This window comes from Psittacula echo (assembly GCF_963264785.1).
Source record: "Psittacula echo genome assembly, chromosome: 1".
NCBI lineage: Eukaryota > Metazoa > Chordata > Aves > Psittaciformes > Psittacidae > Psittacula > Psittacula echo.
Window position 1 is genome coordinate 70175994 of NC_137735.1, and position 19446 is coordinate 70195439.

Genomic DNA, 19446 nt, shown 5'->3' on the forward strand with positions numbered 1-19446 from the left:
TTTTAGCCCTCCTGAAAAGCATCTGATGGTCTACTTCCATATGCATTATTTTTGTAACACACATTGATGGCTTGGCTTCGCGAACAAAAATTTGGGAAGGACCTTACCCACACTTACTACAAACAGAATGACTAAGGGCAAGTGGAATAGACAAATTTGGTTGGGGAAAAGCTGCATAGGCAGCCAGGAAGATTTCGAACAGGACTGTCATCTCCTGGAACAAGCTCGAGCAACCAATGTCTTGAACAACCCGCAGGCAAGGTTGGATCTGCAGCTTCCAGTGCACCTTGTCACCTGCCATTTCGACCCTCGCCTGTCGCTACAGGGCTTTGCAAGTGTGAGTAAACCCTTCCAGTCTGCTCAATGGATTTTTCAGGTGAGGCGCAGCGTGTGCAGAACTGGCCCCACGCTTTACACCTGAGGTTTATCTGCCATGGCCAAGCTAGCTAGGACGGTGACAGCAAAGTCCTCAGGTTGTAGGTTTTGTAAGAGTGTCCTTCTCTTAAATGGAAGACCTTACAAGGCTAGATGAGCTCCATCAGCCTGGGTTTCAAGTCAGGAGTTTTCCTTCTCCTATGAGGATGGCTTGTCTTCGCTAATGAAGGTTTGGGAAGGGTTTAACCCACGCATTCTGAACAAGACTGACAACTCCTGGGTCAATCTCAAGTGATCAATGATGCTACAGCACAACATCAAGCGTCTAGACGGGATTCTGACTTAGAGGCGTTCAGTCATAAGCCCGCAGATGGTGGCCTCGCGCCAGTGGCTTCTCAGCCAAGCGCACGCACCAGGGGTCTGAACCTGCGGTTTCTGTCATACTGAGCAGGATTACTATTGCAACAACACATAATCAGTAGGGTAAAACTAACCTGTCTCACATTAAATGGCTGACATATGCTCTAATTTATATGTATGCATAGATGTTTCCATCCTCCCAAATATACAGATTGCTGATGTACCTGTTGATACCAATAATAATACTCCCCCAAAGCTATTAAAGTTTGTAAAAATCAGAAACTCTAGGCTACTACCTGACTGTTTTTCAGCTCTTTGAATTCTAATAAACCTACAAAGGCAGGTTCACAGCTAACTAATCTTTCACCTCCCAGCTTCTGTCTCAATAGCTAGACACCAACACAATTTTGACAACCAAACCAGAGTAATTACAAAGTATAGTTAACAACAATCAAGCGTTGCTAAAGCTTCTTAACAAATGCACTTCTACCAGGATGTTTGCTTCACTACATAGATTAGCAGGAATGATTTGTGTGCAACAGTTGGCAAAGACACTTCTGTAAACAAGAGTTAACTTCACAGTCTTGTGATTAGAGGATATGGGGGAGCGAGGATATATGGGGAAAAGTCAGTTAAAGGCCCAAAAGCTTGCAATCATATTGATGAAAGCAAAACAATTTCGGAAGAAGTGCTTATTTATGCTGACACTTGGCAGAAAGACTGGACAAATAATGTGCAGTGAGGAAACAAGTATTTCATCAGCATTGTAGGTGTGTGCCTGTACTGCCTACACATGTGGAATGCTTTTCAATGTATCATTTTTCCATGAACTACAACTCAGCTTGCAAAAAGTGCACGAGACACTAGTAACTCAGAAGGAAGTACACGACCACCACAAGCTTTTATGCTTTAAGTAATAACTGCATTACACAAAGCTGCAGCAAAACATTAGTTCGCCAACAGCAGCTTCTCTGCATTCCTCCAGCCAAATACAGACTCATTCTGTACTTGCTACATATTATTATGAAATTGGAAAGGTAAGATGTGGCTTCCAGAAAAGTGACAGAAAAACTATGCTATGTAAAACTTCCTAAGACCTTAACTGATTTTCAACAGTTTTGCACTGCTCGAAGCAACGTAGCAAGACAGCAGGGATATTGAATCCATAGGGAAAGAAATCACTCTCATTCCTTAACAGTGCAGTTCCCAGGATATTTGGGGACTCAAAGGGAGTCAAAATAAAACTGCAGGAAGTGGAGGGCAAGAGAAAAAAGATAATTGAAATGTGTATTAAAAACCATGGTTTAGAAACTTTGACGGAAGAGACAATACTCTGGTATATTCCCTCTGATTCTGGAAGATGCAGTCAAGCAGCACATCCAGCGAACCCTGTTAGAAATGAACCAGGGGTTCCTGGAGGAGACAAAGCAAAAATATAAGCACCTCTCCCCCTCCAAACTGCACCATCTAGATATGGCGACTTCCCAGACCCCGACTTCCCAGGCCCCAACAATGTCTGGAAGAAGGCCTTTATCTCTTGCTGCAACAAAAGGCAAGCTTGCACAGGTTTTTATTTTGGCAAAACAAGATTTTGCCTGTATCCTTATGGGAGAACAATAAAACTGTGTTTTTCTTAGCCCAACCTCTTTGTCTAGGAGAAAAAGCAATGCAAATGTTTTCATTGCATGAAGATTCCTGCCTCAAGACTACTTTAAAAAGTGGCTTAATTTCTGACTTGCTATCAAATCAGGATAATTTTTCAGTATGAAAATATGAAATAACTATAAGCACCAGTGACACCTGTACCCTCCTCACCTGCAGCTGGAGAACATACTTCCTCAACAGTTCTGTAAACAATTGTGCACATCTGTACTGATCATCCCTATATTTAAATCTATTAAACTATATTTATATTTGCTACTTCAAAACCTTTTAAGTTGCACAAAAGGAGAGGGGGTATATGGAAGACCTTTCCTGGAAGGCCTCCCCAGTAATCTACACCATAAAAAAAAGATTATTTTAGTTACATTGATCAGATTAGAAACTGACATGAATTTCTCCAAAGATATTAATTTGACATGTAGAATTCTGTCCAGAAAACAAGGGAGACTTCATACATTTTATTATTTCTCTGATCTTTTAATCCATATTCATGCCAATAGCCCCATTACAGAAAACAGGATCAGGGTGCTTAGATGGGTAAAAAAAAAAAAAAAAAAAAAAAAGAGTAACATTAAAAAAAATTGTTTACTTGCTTGTATTAGGATTACTCACACAAGAAATGAGTCCCATGATTATAATCACAGCTAGTCGTGTTCCTCATGTGCTTGAGAATTTTTATGATCCAGCCTTGGACAACTGGATGAGCCAGGATTTCCATAATCTTGTCATAAGAATCTACACAGAAGAGATTAGAAGGTGGTTCAGCTTTGTTCAGGACAAGATATAGTCCACTAGCCCTGTACACTAGAGGAAAAAAAATCATCACAATACCATAAGGCAGCTTTATCTCTTTCTCTTGTCAGATTGGCATTAAGATGGCTATCTTCATAATGCTGTAGAATAATTGTGGAATTAAAGATTAACTTTCTCTTCTGCTTCACAGAATCTTACTTTTCCAGCTCATCAGAGGATGGCACTAGAAAATACAACTCTGTTTTAAATGTGCTATTAGCAATAAGAAAACCAATTCCAAATTCCCTAAATGTTCAAGCCAGTTCCCCCTGTTCAGTTTTCTCACTGAATTCCTAGAGGCTACTTAGGCTCTTTGTTTAACAAAAGTTTCTAAAAACTGTTTTATCAAGCACTTTTGTCTCCCAAAATACATTAAAAAAAAAAAAAAAAACAAAAAAAAACACACCACTAGACACAGGTTATTACCCCAAAATTAGGACATCTATTTGGGTAAGCTCCTTTTCTGTGTTTATATACAATTTTTTTCCTTATAACTGACAAAAGTGCAGGAATACCATGTCAGTTACTAACAGACACTGTTGCTTTTTCTTCCTGATGCTACCACTCTATGAGTTTTGCATTTTGACATTATAAACTACTGCCTAAAAGCTTCCTTCTTCAGCCACTCTCAAACTAAGTGCTGAATGGATCAATAAATATCTAATAAATATTAAATCCTAAGCACTCATCTTCAAAATTCCTTTCAAAAAGTTTAATTCTCAACTTCTTTTTCTCAGATGGAGAGTTATAAAAATTAAATCATGGGCAGTACAAAACAAAACTTGCTGCAAGTTTGCTACATGTGCAACAATTTACTCTGCATTCTTCAGTCTTTGAAAAGAGACGGACAAACCTGATTTTGCTCAGTCAATAGCAATCATTTCACCCATGTGCACAAGGAAGAAGGGCATACGATATAACTTATTTTCTCTCTATTCCAGCCTGTGATGTTTGTGGTCTCCTTAGGCTGCCTCCACATTAGTTCCTGCTGCCCTGGGTAAAGTCAAAGACAGTGTTTACCTCTAGGAAGGGAAATGAATTATCTTTCCTAATAAAAATACCAATCAGAAGGTGAAGAAGGCTCTAAAAATCACCAGAAGATTGTCAACTGATCAAAATCAATCAACTTAGTGTAGCTCTGAAGGAGGTTTTGTCTGTTGAGGTCACTAAGTAGTTTTAGCCACTTGTTTTTAAAAGCAGAAAAGTGCAAGTACTACCTATTATGCAGTATGACTGAGAAGTAGAGTTCTCCCTCGTCTTGCATGAGCTGTTCAGCTTCCCAGATATTTTACTAGATCAGCGTAAATCTGTTGGTCTTGCTAATATTATTAGTACATCATACAAACTAGAAAAGTTTTAAGTCAAACAGCAAGCACACCACATAACCATGGCACAAAGACAGAAGTAAAACAGAATACAAAAGCACAGATGAAGTTGTTGCTGGTAAGAAGAGTGTGTCTGAAAAACTTGGGAGATCTAGAAGAGTACTAAAATATAAATAAATAAATCTAGGTTTTGATCTGTTTGAGCATCACCTGTTCCAGCAGATAGCTTAAGATTATGACATACCAAGCACCATCAAGCTTTGACCTTACCATACCACACATATTTCTGATTTGCCCAGGACAATCCCTTTAAAAATAGCATCAACATCAACATGGGGGGGGGTGGGTGGTGGTAAAGGGCAAGCAGAACTTTGTTGGCTTCATGCACTTTGGCAACTTTCGGTGACATCGCAAATTTGGATTCACCAGAGTCAGGACAACTCTTGGTTTAAACTGCTAAGGTTTTAGAGTGTAATGTAAATAGTAGCTTTACCGATTTTGGGGTTTGTCTGTATGTCTCTATAATTTATTAAGTCCAAGTTGTACGCTTCTGTCTAAAACTCAGTTTTCTTTTCACAGCCTATTTACAAAAATGCCAAAGCACAAAAGCATGTTCTGTGCACTAGCCTGGAGGAAGTTAAAAAAACCCAAAACAACCAACAAATTAAAGCCTGAAGAGAAGAGACAGTCCTGAAGGGCCCTTTAAGCTGATTTCATAACAGCAACCCAAATTATCGTTAACTTCTTCAGTTTAGTGCAAAAAAGTGCACGTGACAACAGACTGCTAAACACAAAAGCATTATATAGGCCCTCCAAAACATGCATGTATGTATTTTTTTTTTCTAATGCAAGAATATTTTCATAGTTTAAATTTACTTCTTCATTTTTAAGTTTTCAGAGAGATGATTTCCAAGTAAGACAAAACTGGGCCAAATAAAAGTTGGTAAGGTATTTTAACCAACAACTCCACAAAAAAAAACACCTCACGAAGTATCACAAGTCGGTGAAACACAAGCATTTCATGTTGTTGAGGGTTTTTTTTTTTAATATAGGTCCTCCTATATATATATAGTCCTAGAAGTCCTCTCACAACAGCACTCCCAGTAGCTTTCATTTTACTTTAAATTAGCAGAGCTGGAAGTTCAGCAGCTTTAGATTTAACACTTCCTTCACACGACGACCGTGACCCGGGGCAGCCCCCCTCTTCCCGCCCAGCACCATGCTGGGCGGGCTGAGGCGGACAGCAGGGAGGAGCGGCCTCTCCCTAGGCCCGCCGCACAAACTGGCTACATCCCTCACCCAGCTCCAACGCAACGCGCACCTAAGTTCGGTCCTCTCCTCCTCGTCGGCTCCTCCAGCAGCCGCAGGGCGGGGAAGAGCAGAGCGCGATCCCCGGAGTGTCGTGACCCAGCACAGCTGCGGGAGGCAGCGCCATACGAAGCTCTTCTACCACCTGAGGGCAAAGGAGAGCTCAGGCGTTGTCGTCGTCCCTTGCTCTTCACCCCTTCTCGGGCCCAGTCCCATGTCCCCTGCCCGGCCTTGCTCCTGCCCCACCATAAACAAAAGCTTTGCTCATCTGTGGCTTCACAAAAAAAGAAAGACATCTCCCGGCAAAGAGGTCTCGCATACCTGTTCGTTGAGTTTGAATGCAAACTGTTCAAACAGAACAGAAGCGAGATGTCTGGTTTCTCACCACTGGAAAACCATTCTCTCTGTTTTCTCTTCAGTGGCCTGTGTATTTAGGGCAGTAACTGCCTGATCCACACTGAGGATGCACAGCTGCTTATGTTGGAGAAATACTTCAGGAATACTGAGTGACTTTTCACCGGAAATAAGAGAAAGAGAAAACAAAATGTGTGTAACATCAGCCATAGGATAATGGTGCAAAAATTTTAGCCCTTAGACATTGTTTTAGGTATTTTCTGTTCCTGTAAGAGATGCAACTTCTGTGTGTTCTCTTGACAGTTATGGGAATTTATTAATCACAAGCCCAATAACGCATTTCATTTTCCCTTCTTTGGTTACCAACTCCACAGCCAGACAAGAGACAGCAGTAAGTTTCTATGGCCAGATTTACTGGCGATCAATCTTTGCTGTTACTGTAGCTTGCCTCGTTGTAATGCTCAGCAGGGAGCATGTGTTCCTACATGCTTTCTGAAATATTAATACACAAAATTGTACTGAGGTTTCTGATAGCAGCAGATTGGCTTCTCTGTGGTTTTCTGATTAGAGGTGTATTGGTGATTCCGAGAAGACAGTGGCGCCGAAATGGGTTAAACCTAATAAGGTTTTGAAAGCTGATAGCATAATTTAAGAGGGCTCAGAGTCACAAAGCAACAGACCTGTCTGACCCCGGCAAATTACAATGTTTGTTAATGTTCTGTTATAGACATCTTCTAGTCAACCCGAAGCAGATATATTAAGTGAAAAATTGACTTGTGGTTCACAAAGATAGGCTAGCCTTTCTGCCTTGTTTTTGACAGTTGATTGACTTAGATGTAAAGGAGGGGCATCATGGCTTCTGTTTTTACCAGGGCTCTTAGGAATGAAACCTTCAAAAACATCAACTTCAGCTTCCAACTAAAGAAACATAATTGTCTTAAAATGTTTTTCATCGTAATTTTGCACAATATGTGTCCCTTGGGAAATCTAAAAACAATTTAAGGAATGGAAGGCATGGGAAAAATCCTTTTACTTTGAGCACGACGGTTATAATCATATAAGCTTTAGAATCAGTGCAACTGGAATACAGAGTGATTAAAAAAGCACTAAAATTTTTATTGTGCTTTCAGAATTAGTGTTAATTAAATGAAGTGGTGGCCAATTCACGGTGTTTTAACCTGAATCTTCTTCACTAATGTTTAATGACAGTAAGTTGGCTTAGGAACATTTCTTGCAGTCATTCAAAGAGGATTTTACTGAAATTCTGTTTCCGACCAGGACAGGCTGACAGCTTTAGGAATCCAGTAACTGAACAGGGAAAAGGGATTTTCATCGTTACTAAATCTAAATTAATGCAAACAATGAACAGAGGTAACAGTCTCATGACTCCTCTTCTAATCTTGTTATGCTCTGAAGAAGGCATCTGAATTCTCATGCCTCCCCGGTTCAGTAATGAAAATGCTTTCCAAGGCATAGGCCAGCATGAATGGGAACAGCAGTCAGCAGATGAAAAGAAACAGGGAAAATAGGAATAAAAAAGCAAGATGTCAATGGTGCAGACCTTGAGTTATGTGTTAGCTGGCATTCTGGAGAAAGGATCTATAAGGCCTCTTCTAATCAAAGACTGTAGCATCAGCTGCACTGTTTATTCATTAAGACTGTTTGCTGAAGTTCAATTTATAAATTTTATTACAAAATGATACTCTGAGACCATCAAGGCCAAACACTCCATTTTGGTAGCTTTTCTGGCCTGAGAACCTTGCAGTCCTACTATCTGAAGAAGCTAATCCCTCACAGCAGAGGCAATACTGTCAGGGACAAAAGCGGGCACTGGCCAAAGTCACTTGTGTTCTCCAAGCATGCTGACTCTGCCCTCCCTCCCTACTGCTGCATGGACTGACTGGATGGTCCCACTGTTAGAGAGAAACCACAGTTCACAGGGAAATGGGGGAGCATTTAACACTGTCTTGGGAAATGTAGGGGGAGCCAGGGGCCACCAGGCTGAACCAGTAATGAGTTTAAAATGTGCACTGTTGCTGTGTGACATGATAATCTCTCAATATGTCTTCCCTCAATATGCTACTCCAGAGGCAATTGATTCAGATGTAAATTTCTGTTCATTAAATAACCTTCTGCCTCTTTTGGGAAATGAGAATTTAAGTACAGTAAGCAATGTGAATAGCCTATGGTGATCATAGACAGAATTTGAGTGTAAAGTGGGATTAAAATCTGGGAGTTTCCAACTGTTGGTGCTGTCTGTGCAGATAGCCCACCTGCTTTAAGAAAATGAAAAATACTCTGTTGATTCTGCATTTCACAAAAATAGCATACTTGATGGGATTTTTACACCTATTTGCTTTAAAGTTTAAGCATTCACCTGTATTCACTGCATTCATCATCCATGTCAGTGACTACAGTGAGTGTAACTGCTGTCAGTGTTGCCTGAAGGCCCAATTCCTTCAGTGACCTAACTATTTTTCCTCTGACAGTGCTTCCAGGGACATCATAAAGGTGCCACAGTTAGCCTCAGTAGGGAAGCTTTCCACTCAGCTCTCAAAGTGGCCTCTCATTCCAAGGTAGATTTTAGAAGAGGAGATGTTGGCGCATTGCAGACAAGTATAAACATTCACGGACTTCAAAGAGAGACCTGGGAAGTCAACTCTCATCAATTTCATTGCTACTTTGTATAAAACAAGCAAACAAAGAAAATATTCTAAATAATCCTTAATTTATCTTGTCAATATGTGGGGTCTGCCTCTGTGTTATCTGTGTTTAAAAAGCCCTCTAATTCCAAAAGCTAGGACAGAAGTGTTGAGAATGCATTATTTGCAGAAAAAATAAAGGCACTCAAAAAACCCTATGTTACAAGTGAAAACTGAGCACTGCCAATTTGGCATTGCTTATAGATCTGCAGGAAACATAACCAATTACACAGAAAAACTTGGAATTAAGCTATTGTTATTAAATCATCATAATTTTCATATAATGATAAGTTTCAGTAGCCAGTCCACTTCTGAGAACAGAAAACCAGTAGGATAATGTCACAATAAAAGATAAGATACATGTGTTGGCATACTATTAAGTGACTGGCTTCTCACTCCTCCAGGTTGCAAATTGTTGACTGAGTAGTGAGAGTAAGAAACTAATTGCCTTTGTCTTCTTGAAGCCTTACCACTGCAAAGTGTTCTTCCTTCTATTATTTTAAAATGGTTTTTTCTCTCTTCTCATATTACTGATAGTATGAATAAATTAAGACTGTATATCCATACTGATAGTATGGATAGTATGGATAAATTATGGATAAATTAAAATAAATTAAGACTGGTGATGGCAGCTCAAGATTTAGGACCAATTTGAAACAATGCAATTCATTTCAGTGACTATCAAATGAGATATAAAATCTTAAATTAAAGAGAAGTTGTATGGTTAAAGCTGTAAAAGCTTATTTTTTTTGTGAAATAAATTTAGAGGTTTATATATAAACTGGTTGGTTTTATCTATTCCTGCATAAAATAGGCACTGCCAGTGTACAACTATAGGGTTTTACTCCCAGTTCACAACTGCACAGGGGACTCTACAGGTCTAGTACTGTGAGTTAGAAAAATGACAGGTCTAGTGACAAAAACAACAAAAAAGGCTAGGCAGTTTCCCAAGAGCTGTAAAGGAGTGTAATAAGACAAGTTCTGTGCTCAGTATAGCATTACACCAGGATTTTTTTCTTTTTTTCCCTTTTCATCTTCATAAAAAATCACAGCCTAACAGGGAAATCCTGAATCAACGATACCTAGAAAGATTGTGTGTGTGAATTAACATTTGAAGGAGAGGATAACCTGGTGGTGTAATCCTGAATTTCAGAATGCCTGGATGACACCTGTGTAGGCTGCACAAATTAGATGGTGCCACTTTGAGATGTAACTCCTGCTCATGATGTTTTCACGAGAGACCTAAATTCAGTGGCTTCATGTATTTTTTACATGAAGTAGACTTAATGTGAATAAATAAGGTATAATTCAAGGAAGGACTAGGTATCAAGACAACTCTTAGTGGTTACACAGCCATGTTAGTGCTGGTAACCTTTGCTTGCCAAGTCTTGAATTCTTTTAAGTAAAATGGAATGACTTCAGCAAAAATAAAGGCAGGATGCTTCCCTCTGTGCTATAGCTCAGCATAATTAAGACTCTGGATAAATGGGATAAACAGCATTAAGAAGTCTCAGACAGAGGAATGATGTGACTCCAGCTCTTGTATTTGGAGATGGTTTCAGCATTAAGATACTATATAATAAGCACCTGCACTCTGTGACAATTTAACAGAAGGACAACTTGTAGTTACAGTCTGAGAACCTGTGGTAAACAGAGATCTTCAGATCAGATCAACTAATCTATTTCTGCTAAAAAATATAATATTACAAGGTCTGATAGCAATGCTGAACATTTTCCAGGAAGCAGAGTCTTGCAGCTACCTACACACATCCCCACAATGGCTGAATATGTCTCTTCTAGAATAAGAGTTTAAAGCACTTTCTCATAACTTTTGAAGGTGCCTATCTGCTGTGGAAGGAGGGGGAAAAGTAAATTAGGAACCAAAGATTTCCTTAGGCATCTTTCTAAGAGAATAGACACATCTTGTTTAAGGTGAACAGATAATGTATTTTATTTTCATGGGGGAAGGAAGAGAAAGAAAACAGATCTGTTGAATTAAGCTTACCATTTTCTTCACAAAGACAGGAATGAATATATTGACATTTCTTTGGCTTTCAAGAAGTGCAAAGTTTTCAGAAAGCACAGAAATTATTAAAACTATTTAGCAAAATCTTTTTTATCATTTTTTTTCCTCTTCATCCTTCTGTGGCTGAACTTTACAAAGAGCATGGCTGTTTCTTCTACTGCAGTAGGAGCCCCTATCAACACATGATTAGTTTAGCCAACAAAAAAAAAAAAAAAAAAAAATGAAAGTGCATATAGTTCAATAAAAAGCATAAAGACTTGCACATGCAGCAGATACTCCATAAATGGGCTGCAAAGGAAAGCAGACCATGAATCTTAATCTGTATGTATAAACAGCCTTAGAAGGGTTCACTGAGGGGTATGCTTGTATTGCAAATGACAGTACAGATCAAAATAATGGGATCTCTCCTGTTCCCAGAAAAAGCTGCAATGAACTGATTGGAATTTCACTCTGAGGTCATGTCTGGTCTCAGCTGTCTTCCTTAGTATGCGTATTATTCAATAACCACTGTGATGCTAGTGACAATATTCCATCACTATTGCAAAATTCCCAGTGCAATCTCTGCTTGATGTCTGAAACTATGTGTGCGTTCATTGACAGGGAAAAAATATTTTAAAGCTTACTAGATTTACGCAGCACCCTTTAACCTGAAGGATTTCAATGAGTTTCAGAAATTATGTGCCTTTAGTGGACTGAAAATATAAATCACCACTGGGATGGTTTGCAACAGCTCAGGAGAATGCAAAACACAAGCCAACAGCTTGCTTGGTCGTATATAGGGATAGTAGTAGCAGTTTATTCAGATGAAATATTTGTTACACATTTTTTACAATTTTTTTACAGCACTTCTACAAAAAGTGAAGCGAAAGTTTTCTATCCATGCTAAAGAAACAAGTTTACTATTTCTTCCCGTAAGAACTCTATGGTATTCAATTAATTTACCTTTGAAGGATGAAAGCAACAGTCAGGTTTGTCTGAATGAGGATCCAGAGTTCCAGAAAGTCTGGAGATAAGATATAGTGTTCAGTTGTACGGATGCAATTCTACTGTATTAAATTAACTTCTCTCTATATTCATACTAATTTAAGAACATCAATATAATTCTTAAAATCTTATCAATCCCAGTTATTCTAAGCTAGCTGCTTAGTTCTGACGACTCTTGTTCCTGCTCTTTTTACTGTCAGCTACAAAGATGTCACCATCTTCAGTTCTGTGGAGTAGTACCAAAGTTGTAAACGATCTGGTTAAGGATGCTGTATCCTAATTCAGAAGAATTGTCCAATTTTGATCAACTTTAAAGTTAGCATTATATTACTGCTATTACTGCAGGTAGTGTGTCAAAAGGTCAGAAATTCAAAGTTAACTCTAGACTAGGACTTTCTAAATAGATGGCAAGTACTGAAAAAAAAGAAGTAGTACTCTGGACCAAAGAACTAAATGTAAGTGTCCTTTAGATATTGCTATGAATTAAATTCATTAGAATTAAGATCACACTTAACTGTTTTGCTACATTAGACTTCAGTCTTTTGGTGTTTAAGTGTGTCTGTGCCTGTCCCTCAGCTGAAGTCAAAAGCTAACCCTACTTCTTTATAAAGAGCATTTTAAGCAAACTTTGTCCTAGCATTTAGGTACAATAATGTACGGCTTTAAAAATATATGATTATACTACTTTTGTGGAATTACCTGGTTAGCAATGTATTTAACTTTTTGTTTGTTTGTTTTGGGTTTTTTTTAGCCCTCACCATAAATTGTATATTATAAGTGAAAAAATGATAATGTTTAGAGGTATCAGTCATCCTCTACTGATCTGCAAAATATATGGTCTGAAACTCATTTTGGAATCCAGCACTATGCTGCTCCTTTGCTGCCAACCAAAGCCAGCATTATAACCAGACATGGTTCACTGAATTACCTTTAATGCTGCTATTCAAATCTGCCGAGTCCAAATTACCAAAACAGTTATAGTAAAATGTGTATATAGGCTTGATCAGAAGCTGGGGAAGCCATCAACAAACATGGAAAAAAAAGGTCTGCAGGGAGCAGGGATTATCCCCAAATACTTAACTTGTAGAAACTGCAGGTGATAAAGACAAATACTTCCTACTAGCAGCAGATGGTAAAATCATAAATTCATTTCAATTGGAAAAGATCTTTAAGATCATTGAGTCCAGCTGTAAAATGAGGGACAATAGCTACAAGTTTTGGCTTGGAACATTTTGGCTTGATATTAGGAAAACCTTCTTTACTACCAGAGTAATACAGCCCCCCCCGCCCCGCCCAAGCTGTGGAGACCACATTGCCCCAAAGAGTTATGGGCTTCCTATCACTGGAGTTTTCCAAGGCTGAGCTAAACAAAGCTACAGCTGTCCCCTCCTGTACTTCTTGAAATCTACACAGAACTGAACATCCTAAGATTTCTGCTATACTGGACCACATCCTTCTTTTGATGCTAACATATATGGCTCTGCTTATCAAATGGCCAACCACTTCTGACAGCTAGGATGGTAGAAGGAACTCATGTTCCAAGCAATTCCTCAGGTGATTGGTTCTAGCAGAGGATAGAGAAGAGAAGGAAATGAAGCAAGTCAAGCTACTGTTGTGTGAGTAAAAGTCTAAAAGGTCTAAAAGGTACAGTCTTCACTTCTCTGTGTCTCCTTGTCAAGAGTTATTTCACAGAGCTGAAGTCAAGCAACCAGCTGGCCTACTTTCTCCCCTGGCTGATGACAGAATGACATCAAGTAACACTAGAAGATCTAGCCACTTTCAAAATCACACGTTACCAACTTCCCAGCAGGTGACCCAGTGCATCCTCCTGAGGAACATTTACACTCTACTTGTAGGTAACAAGTTTTCACAAATCTGAAGAAGAGCAAAATTAACTCTTGGTACAGTTCAGATAATCAAAAATGCTACTGACAAGCAGCTACTATTAGATAGTGGTGACTGGACAGTATAGTGTGCTCTTTGATAATACACTAGGTTTTCTGTTCTATATGATATACTTTGAAAGCAAATGAATGCGAGTGATAAATTTATATTTTTAATGGACTGTGTTGTTAGAGATAACTGAAAGTAACTGACAGGTCAGACTGCGAAGTTATGGAGCAGTTGCATGCTAATACATACGGCACAATATAATAGCTAAATCGCCAACTTTGTAGTGAGAGAGTTGAGGACTCTGAAGTGAGAGTCAGACTGGACAGAAAGAACAGTCTTAGTGAGAACAACCTTAATCCTCAAACTTTGTCTCTTTAGCGTTGCCCAGCACTAAGGCTCTGGGCCCTCTTAGAGGTGATTAATTTTAATGTCTCTTGTTGCCAAAAAAACTGAATATGAGGTTGCAAAATAAGTAAGGCTGGATTATGGCACTTAGAAGAAGTAGAACTGATTTGTTCACTAGCTATCAGAAAGAAGAAAGTTTTTCTCGACCAGTTTATGTTAAGGTAATAAAAGCCTGCCAACACTTTCAGATGAAACACAGAAATCCTAGATATATAATAATATGATACATATTATAAATTCACCCACACTATTAATTTTGTTGCCAGCTATTCGCATCTGTGCATTTTACATCTCCCAGCTTCTGTCAATCCACAGAAGAACTGCTGCATTGCAAACTCTATTTAAATAGTGTTGTATATTTAACCTCAGTAGTTTAGATAGAGGAAAAGTCTGACTCTCACAGGCAAAACAAAGCAGAGTACTATTTTAGCCCTTTACAGAGAGCACTAAACCATTTTACTAAAATCAATAATAGAGGATATAGTACCAAGTTTTTGATTTTATATCTCTTTCCTTCCCCCATTCCCTTGAGAGTACTGTACTGAACAGTTTACTACCTTGCCGGAGTACAAAACTGTAATAGTAAGTAATATGTCAAAGTGATGTTTTCAAGCACAGTAATGCTAGGATTTTATATCAGACCACAGGTTTCAGAATAATCAATGTATATTTATAATGACTTAATTACAGTGATGAGGTATGTCTCTGCTGCCATAAGAAAAACTGAAAGGAAGAATATAGTTTCAATTATATATAGCATTACCCAGCTGAGTGCAGTCTCTCAGAGTCTGTTATTAGCAAAACCCATTTTACCTCAGTGAAAATAGCTTTTTCAATAAGAGACTCAGAAGACATACAGTGCATTGCAACAGGTTTAGGAACTGAACTTGTTGAAGGAGTCGTCTCTCCTGAAGAAATGATCAAGGTTTTAACTACTTGCAATGTGACTGAAACTCACTTGGAGTGTCAGAGAAGCATAGTTCAAATCTTTCTGATACGCTGCTACAACCTGAACCTCGTCCTTTGCTTTTAACTTACAGCAGACCTACAAAAAAGTCATAGCAGAGATCTAGTCTTGGATTATAATATTGATATTCCTCCTGAAATTCTTTACGGATGCTTTCTGAAGCTGAAAATCCAAGTCACACTTGAAAAACACCTTTTTGTTCCTTTTCTTAATCTATTAACAACACACCACACCAAAAAAGACAACAAAGTTAAATGAATTTCTATTGTTTACTCAGGTGATTGTATTGAGGATTTGAGATCCACAACTTTTATCTGTGACAACCTGAAGTTCTGTAGCAAAGAAAGTGTTCATAAAAGTTGTTTTGTATGGATGCAGTTATCCGTATCACTTAGCTGCCTGAACCGATTTAGAAGTGAATGGAACGGATGAAGGGAGAAAAGGTGTGTATTTTACTCTTGATGGTGGTCCTGTAAGAAAGAAGCTCCAAAAAATTTCTCACTATTCCAGTGTTTGACTTCTGGTTGCTGTCTCATTCTCTGTTAGGAAGTTTAGCTTGTACACAATGTGAATTAGAGGTCGGTAGAAAGAATTATTTAAGACAGAAAAGAAAAAAGAAAGGTTCATGGTGATTTCCATGGCACTTGAGCATTAAGTCCATGGTTAGTCTGTGTAAGACAGGCAGCAGTTCTGGATGGTTAGCTGTCTCCTGCACAAGGCTGTCAACCATTCACCTACTCGTAGATACTACTTTCCTTCTGCAGAGAGAAAAAAAGTACTCAACACTGTACTCAACTGTGATGAAAGCACTTCCCTGCAATGTGAGTGTAGTGGATTTGCATGGTAAGATTTTGTTACTGGCAGGGACTACAGGGATGGCTTCTGTGAGAAGCTGCTAGAAGCATCCCTTATGCCCAATAGAGCCAAAGTGAACTGGCTTCAAGACGGACTTGCTGCTGGCCAAGGCTGAGCCCATCAGCAATGGTGGCAACACTGCTGGGATAATATATTGGATGTGGTTGAAACACACAGCCTGTGGGAAGCCTGTGCTGGAGCAGGGCTTATGAGTCCACGGTGGACCTGTGCTGGAGCAGTTTGTGAAGAACTGCAGCCTGTGGAAAAGACTCACACTGGAGAAGTTCATGGAGGACTGTCTCCTGCGGACCCCACACTGGAGCAGAGGAAGAGCGTGAGGAGCCCTCCCCTGAGGAGGAAAGAGCAGCACACACAATGTGTGATGAACTGACCACAAGCCCCATTCCCTGTCCCCTGTGCTGCTGGGGGCAGTAGGTAGAGGAAACCAGAAGTACAGTTAAGCCAAGGAAGAAGAAGGGGGTGTGGGGCAGGTTTTTTTAAGATTTGGTTTTATTTCTTATTATCCTATTCTGATTTAACTGGTAATAAATTAAGCTCATTTCCCCAAGTCAAGTCTGTTCTGCTTATGTCAGTGATTGGTGAGTGATGTCTCCCAGTGCTCATCTAGACTCGTGAGATTTTTGTTTCATTTTCTCTCACCCATCAGCTGAGAAGTGATGGAGCAGCTTTGGTGGGCACCTGGTGTCCAGCCAGGGCCAACCCACCACAGTGGAAGATACCATTTCAAAGCAACCTACACGACTGAGTGTAGCAGGGACTTGAACAACAGTGTTGGTTGATGAGAAACTTAACATGAGGCAGCAGTGTGTGCTTGCAGCCCAGAAAGCCAAGAGTATCCTGGGCTGCATCAAGGAGCGTGACCAGCAGGTTGAAGGAGGTGATCCTGCCCCTCTACTCTGCTCTCCTGAGACCTCACTTGGAGTATTGTGTGCAGTTCTGGTGTCCTCAACATAAAAAGGACATGGAACTGTTGGAACAAGTCCAGAGGAGGGCCACGAGGATGATCAGAGGACTGGAGCACCTCCCGTATGAAGAGAGGCTGAGAAAGTTGGGGCTGTTCAGCCTGGAGAAGAGAGGGCTGCGTGGAGACCTCATAGCAGCCTTCCAGTATCTGAAGGGGGCCTACAAGGATGCTGGGGAGGGACTCTTCATTAGGGGCTGTAGTGATAGGACAAGGGGTAATAGGTTCAAACTTAAACAGGGGAAGTTTAGATTGGATATAAGGAAGAAGTTCTTTATTGTAAGGGTGGTGAGGCACTGGAATGGGCTGCCCAGGGAGGTTGTGAATGCTCCATCCCTGGTGGTGTTCAAGGCCAGGTTGGACAAAGCCTTGGGTGACATGGTTTAGTGTGAGGTGTCCCTGCGGATGGCAGGGGGGTTGGAACTAGATGATCTTAAGGTCCTTTCCAACCCTAACTATTCTATGATTCTATGATTTCCCTAGCGGTCCTTAGTATTTCCCAGTACTCCTAAGGAGTGCTCTGCAGTACAGTGGCTGTCCTGGAGGGTTTGTCTGTCATCTTTAAAATCAAGTTTGATTAAATTATTATAAATCCAGGCAAGGCTATGTTGGTCATGGAGACTGACTTCCTCTGTAATATTCTTTAGGGAAGTTCCCTGATAGATAATTTCAACATAGGACAGTAAAGCAAATCTCATTCTGATGTAAATAATTATACATTCATTGAACAAGTGTGCAGGGAGGGCCACTCTAGGGAGAAGTCAGTAGTTTAGCAGCAGAGTTAAATACCACTGCCAAATTGCCAACAATTTTTGTTTTCTATGAATACCGAGGTAGTTTTGTATTACTGTTTGGCAGAAACGGCCAGAGAATCCTAGAATACTTTCTACTCACATATCCCTTCACTTCTTTCTTTTAAAGGATAGGCTCTTGTATAGGTCTATATTAACATAATGTTAAGAATTTCACTAAAACATGAACATCAATAAAATGTAGCAGTGAACTAAATGTGTAAAGCAAGCATTTTACCTTGATGTGCAAATGCGACTGCCACACTAAAAAACGTGACTGTCTAAGATCTGAGAAAGAAGGAGGCCCAAATCTAGACTGTCTCTCAATTGGTCTGTAAACATCAGTATCATAATGATTGTTCTCCGGTTTTATTTCTTCTTTTTCCACCACTTATGTTACAGCCATCCTACGGTCTGAAAGAGAGCTGTGCTTTTTATCCACCTTCTTTTTCTTGTTTCCAGCTTACCAATCTTTCATTATTTCAATACCATTCATGCTAAAAGAGAGGACCCAAGTTCTTCCACTAAATTGAAGAAATAAAACTGGCCTGTCACAGGGTGTGTTACATGACTTTTGCAAGTGGTACCCCACCTGCGTTAAAGCACGTCACCGTTTGCTTGTTCTATTCCCTTTCCATTTATAAAAACTGCTGTAAAAGAGGTTTTTATTGCGTATATTTTAGATTGATGGAAGGAGACTTCAGCTGCATTTTTAAGAATGAGTCTGCTTTGACAAACTGAAATACTCAAAAATGTATTAAGGTATTATAATTTAAGAACTTGTATCACCTTTATGTAGTAACATTAACTTGAAGTTTTTTTTTTCTCTTTAAAGAGATACAAGCAAAACAGAGAATAAAATAGACATCATGTAAGATTATTTCCTCTTCTTTTTTCTGATTTTCCTACCTGCATATCACCTACCTCAAATTATCATCAATCATCATTTAAAAAGATATGAAAATTTCATGCTTTAATGTTTCTACTTACTGTATAGTGAAGTAATCAAACAACAGTCTTGCGTGCTTTCAAATTTGCAGCAGCTTATTATCACTTCTCTGTTCAGGAGGTTTGAAAAGAAGATGAATATTTAGTCCAATAGCTGTAATACTAGCCAAAAGCTTTGAAAACTCAGGTAATTTTCTACTTTGCTGGAGACTTGCTGTGTGTGGATTTTTTTGGGGGAAAAGACTGGAAGCAGAATCTAAGCTTGTCTGATACTTGATACAGTTAAAGCTTTAGAAATGTACTGGGAAAAATTGTATGGTAGTCATAATGTTATATACAGATTTGAAATGTGTGCTTTAGGATCAATTTTCTTTCCTCTAAGGATTTGTGTTACTTCTCTATTTAGGATACAGTATGTTCTTGAAAAGACAGCAAATATTTGGTCCAATAGTTGTTGTACTAGCCTACAGCTTTGAAATCTCAGATAATTCCATGCTTTGCTGTAGACTTACTGTATAACCTTGGAGAAGCCATTTTGTCTGTCTACTGCAATTCTGCATCTCTAAAATGAAAATAACAGTAGTATTTCTCTATCAGTGGGGTGTTGTAAGGGTTGCAGTTTTCACAGGGATGAAAAACTACATCAGTGTTGTAAGTACCTTTAGAATGATAGATAATTTTTAATTAGCAAAGACATTTTGGATATACACTGAAAAA